Below are 6,000 nucleotides of genomic sequence, written 5' to 3'. Positions count from 1 at the left end.
CCTCTACCCAATCCACCAACGGCCAGCAGATGCGTCGACTACAGCAGCACAAACAATCGAAAATACATGAACATATTGAGGACAACACCACCAGAAAGGAGTCTTAGGTATTCTCAGAGTGAGAACCCAAAGCATGGTGATAACGGGCAGAAATGCACGTTATCATAGTGCTGAATCCTTAAACAATGTCAGATTGCGTTGATGAAATATGTTAAATTGCGTCCATTAAGCATAAATTCTATAATATTGCGGTCGCATGCGTCCAATGCATTAGAGTAGTTGATCTTTATATTTTTGTACAGAATAATGCATTAACGGAATGCAAAGAATGCGATCATAGGAATACATTGGTCGAGCGCAACTTCACCTCAAGACTTTGCGTTGATCGTGCTCGCAAACATTCACCAAGAAGAATCACCGCAACATGGTGGGCACATTCGGACGAAAGGACAATTAAGATCGATGAGACAGAAAGCTGACGGCAGTCGGATCCAAATTAAGTTGACAACCGATAACGATCACAAAGTACATCCAGCTTTATCGGTGACAATTATCCGGCGCATCAGTCAGGAATTAAAGTTGTCCCATCTGTACAACCAAGAGAGAGAAGCCGCCTTTCACCTTTGATGCCCTATAAATACCAAGTGCATTCTTCAGAGAAGGGGTTATGCAGTCGATTATTTCATCATTTTACAAGTTCGCGTCTCTGTCCATAGTCTTCTTTCATTTTAAGGCGGATGCGAGGAAGAAGGTGTGTTGATAGATCGTTCCGACAAGTTGGTGAAAGCACTAGAAGCTCCAAGACAGAGAGAGGGCTGACGCCCGCAGAAGTGGGAATATTTGTAGATCATAAGAGAGATTCAGTGTAAAAAGCCTCGGTTAGCAAGGAATTGCTACCAGGCTCTCTACCTTTAATTTCCATTATCATTTTGTACTCAATTCAGTTATAAGAATGGAACGTCTTCCTCTATATCTGTTCACTCTCTGTAATTCACGCATGAGTAGCTAAAACAGTTGAATGGGTTGAGAAGCATTTAGCTAGCACAATTAGGGAATCTTCATTCTTTGTGATTATCTTGTTTATGTATGCTTCATTCGTCTATTAGAGATACTCGGAAGGGTAGTCTAAAGATAGGATCTAGACTTGGGAAGGTGAGGTTAGAATCTAGGTTTGGAAGAACCAGATTAAAACACATAAACGAGAGATAGGCACTTAGGAATGAGGACTATTTGCTATTAACGCATCGCATGCATCTTAGCAATAAGATATGATTGTATGCAGTCACCTTGCTTTCATGCATTTTGCATCAACGCATAGGACAAGAGTAGAGACTTAGGGATAAGCTCTATGGACATTTTGCATTCATTCACATTGGGAAATGACTTGTTGTGCATGGTTGTAACATGATCGCAAAGTTGATGCATTCCCGAGTAATGCTAGCTAAAGATCTTCTCAACCCGTTCATTGCATACTCATTGCATCTATCAACACAACTCTCTTTCTCAAATCCACCACCTTTATTTACTCTTTTTTATCAACGCAACAACACACCCACACTTTATTTATTTACTTGGTTACCACAAAGTTTTCATAAACATTATCAATGCAACTATTTTCACAAGTCTCTGTGTTCGAACCTGGACTTACTAGGAAACTCAGAGGAATTTACACTTGAATTTCGCTGGGAAAACTTGAGTGCACAACACAATCCATCAACGCATATCATCTATATTTCCACTTCATAAAATTCAAGCATCACGTGGTCTTCGGTGAGTTTAGTAGAGGTAGGAGGAAGAACTGATCGTGTAGGCGATAAGTAAGTGGGAGAGAATATAAAGCTATCGCATAGTAAGATGCTTATCGTTTAGAAGAAACTACATGATCGTGCAGATTTTACTGAACGATCGTTTAGGAATAGGTAGGTGATCGTTTACCAAACAATGCACACTATACGGTCGTTTAGGAAAGCTATCTGATCGTTTAGGAACTAGTGTGCGATCGTTTAGGCACAAGGTAAACAATCGTTAAGGCACGAGGTATGCGGTCATTTAGCCACTGAGCGACTATTGTATAGACTCTCGACTTTAAGCGATCGTTTATGTTTTCACACCAACGCAAAACCTTTCGATCTTTTTTTTTCGAACTCTTCAAAATGAAACAAATTTCATTTTTATTCATTGGTTACAATAACCGACGTTGTTTCCCTACTAACGCACGTCCGAGAGATATTTTAGGGTAATTATCATATAATTAAACAATTAAATTATTAATAAATATAATCATATTATATTTTTACCCTATAGTTTGATATCACATATCTACTATAGAAATTTCTCCTCTACTTGATATAAATAAAAAATCTATCTAATTTCCTCCAAAATAATGTATCTCATACATTTAGCCAATTATATCATATATAATTAACCAGTCTAATTACATCATATATAATCGAACTTCCTCTTGTCAATTTGATCATTTCAAATTAACCCAAACACTTATTCTCGATTTTATCCAAGCTACCTAGGGGACCTAATTGACCTGTAGCTTGAATCTCCAACGGATCATGAATAGCTGACTAAACTCTTTAGCCATGAGATCCACCATCCGTTAACTGTCAGGCATTCCACTAACGACCAACAACTAAACTCTTCTTACCACAGATATATTTCTGTGTCCATCGAATATAACCAATCATGAGTACGATGACTCTTCACAGATGCTCATAAGTACAATTGGGCCAAATTACTGTTTTTCCCCTGTAGTTACATCTCACTCCTTAAGTACCACTGATTCCTCTAATGAAGATTACAACATAGTCCAACTATGTGTGAACACCTCTTGGGCCAAGAGAAGGTGTGTGGTGTCACATCGTTCAAGCCCTGGAATCAGCCCTAAAGGGAGCTATTTATCTATTTACCTATGCCTCGGGGAATGAGTGAATTCCATCTTATGTAGCTGAGTTTCCAGCTCCCAAATCAGACGAATCCTCAAAATGGTAGGTTTGAATCGGCGACCTAGCCACTCGCACCCATACAATTCAAAGAACTGCCGTCAATGACAAGAGTTCACAACTCACTCAGGATTGAGGTCATGTTACCTATGGTTATCCTAGTGAAGTGAAGTCTTTGTCATGAACGATGTTATATAACGAGACATTAACACTTCATGGTCAGGTCTTATAAAAACTCTTTGTATGGGATGCCCCCGCTCGCATATCCCTAACACGAATGATCAGGATCAGACCATCTGTGACAAGTCACAACACTTGTGACCATTCCACAAAGCAGGCCGCATCCGTAGCGTTACCAGGATAAGGTTTCCCTCCCATATCCATATACTACAGACTATTTTGGTTATCATTCAAGACATGATCCACTTGTATGTCACCACATACATGCTTGAGTTACATATAGATAACTAGGGATTTTAAGTTTATTGGTTTATGGTAAAGCAAACAAAACATGTAACTGAGCAAAATCAAGATGTGAAGTAAATATCATATATTATACAACACAAGCATTCGTACAAACTGTTTACAAACTATAGGACACGAGACTTTAGGGCATCAACCCCAACACTTAAGGTGTGAGATGTAACTTTAGGGGCAAAATGGTAAATTGGCCCAACTGTACTTACGAGCATTTGTGAAGGGTCATCGTACTCATGATTGGTTATATCCGATGGACACAGAAATATAATCTCTTGTAATAAGAGTTTAGCTATTGGTCTTCAGTGGAATGCCTGGCAGTTAACGAATGGTGGATCTCGTGGCTAAAGAGTTTAGTCAGCTATTCACGTACCGTTAGAGCTTCGAGCCACAGGTCCATAAGGCCCTTTAGGTAGCTTGGATAAAGTCGAGAATCAGTTTTTGGGTCAATTTGAAATGTTCAAATTGACAAGAGGGAGTTCGATTATATATAATATAATTGGACTGGTTAATTATATATGATATAATTGACTAAATGTATGAGATACATTATTTTGGAGGAAATTAGATATAAATATGATTTATATCAAGTGGAGAAGAAATTACTATAGTAGATATATGATATCAAATTATAGGGTAAGAATATTATATGATTATATTTATTTATGAATTAAATTGGTTAATTATGTGATAATTGGCCGAAATATTCTCCTCGATTGTGCGTTAATGGGAAATTCAGTATTCGGTTATTGTAATTGAAGAATAAAATGAAAATTTGTTTCATTTTGCAAGAGTTCGAAAAAAATCACAATCAGTGTGAAAACGTCTTGATCGCTTAGCTGAGAGCCTATATGATAGAGCTTCATCGCTTAAACGATCGCACACCCACGTCTAAACGATCGTTACGCTTTTGTCTAAACGATCGCTTAGCTTCTCTATGTTGGGGTTTGTGCCCTAAAGTCTCATGTCCAGTATTTTGTAAACAATTTTGTACGAACACTTGTGATATATAATATAAATGGTATTTACTTCACTACTTGACTTTGCACATTTAGATTTTACCACAAACCAATAAACACAAAATCCTTGGTCATCTGTATGTGACTCAAGCATGTATGTGGTGACATACAAGTGGATCATGTCTTGAGTGGTAACCAAAATGGTCTATAGTATATGGATATAGGAGGGAAACTTTATCCTGGTAACGCTACGGATGCGGCCCGCTTTGTGGAATGGTCACAAGTGTTGTGACTTGTCACAGATGATCCGATCCTGATCATTCATGTAGGGGACATGCGAGCGGGGGTGTCCTATACAAAGAGTTTGTATAAGACCTGACCACGAAGTGTTAACGTCTCGTTATATAACACTGTTCATAACTGAGACTTTAGTTCACTAAGATGGCCATAGGTAACATGACCTCAATCCCGAGTGAGTTGGGAACTCCTACCATTGAGGGTGGTCCTTTGATTTGCATTGCTGCAAGTGGCCAGAACACCGACTTAAACCTACCATTTTGGGGATTCGTCTGATTTGGGAGCTGGGATATACGATATTGCTAAGCGATCGCATACCGATTATACCGTCGTGTGCTATTATCTAAATGATCGTTTACCTTTTTCCTAAGCGATCGTTTAGCTCCCGGTATTTACTAAACGATCATATAGACAATCGCTTAGTTTTTTTACTACGTGATCATTTTGGACGATCACTCACCCATTTCCTACACGATCATTTAGATGATCGTTTACCTTTTCCTACACGATCGTATAGACGATCGTTTACTTTTACTATACGATCATATACTTCACCTAAACGATCAAGCATCCTGTTTATGCGATAGACGATCTCTTCTTCCACTTGCTTGATCATTGTGTACGGTCACTCTTCCTTCTTCTCTCTACCAAATCCAAACAAAGCCAACACTTTGGATTCTCACTCCAAGAATACTAAGGGCTCTAAGTGGTGTTGTCTTCTCCGATTCCTTCTTTTCGATGGGTGACTGTTCGAGGTAGATGGTTGGGCTTCAGACTCGCTATGAAGAAGAAATCTTCATCTGGTATGATTTCTTGATCCCTTTTGCATCTTGAAAGTATGTTTAAATGTATATGCGGTAATTCTGTCACAATGAACTGGAAAGATCCGCTTCCACTTGTAGGTACTCTTGAATAAGAATTCCTTCAATTGGTATCAGAGCACTCGGTTTTCTGATATTCCAATTCATTGCTGCAAAAGAATTACAAATACGTTATTGGTGGGTGCATTTCTACACTTTTTAATCGTTATATTGCTGTGGATGTGTAGATTTATGGATGTTTTCGTGGATGTTACCCTCGGTTTATTTTAATTCTTTTACATTTACTGTTTTTTGTAAAGGCCCCTACATTTTTAGGCATTAATAATTGTTATCGAGGCTGTATTCAAAGTCTGTTTCAGTTTTGAATCGTTCGTGAAGAAGATCGGAGCAAGCGTTATGGTTCTTCGAGGAAGGTATGCGATTAAGTGTTGATCGCATCGTGCAGACGATGGGAATGCGATCAAGTGTTGATCGCATTGTGCAGTCAATGGAGTA

Source organism: Benincasa hispida, chromosome 9 (assembly GCF_027475165.1).
Source record: "Benincasa hispida cultivar pf3 chromosome 9, pf3_genome.v1.1, whole genome shotgun sequence".
In the NCBI taxonomy this organism is placed as follows: domain Eukaryota; kingdom Viridiplantae; phylum Streptophyta; class Magnoliopsida; order Cucurbitales; family Cucurbitaceae; genus Benincasa; species Benincasa hispida.
This window is presented reverse-complemented; position numbering follows the sequence as displayed.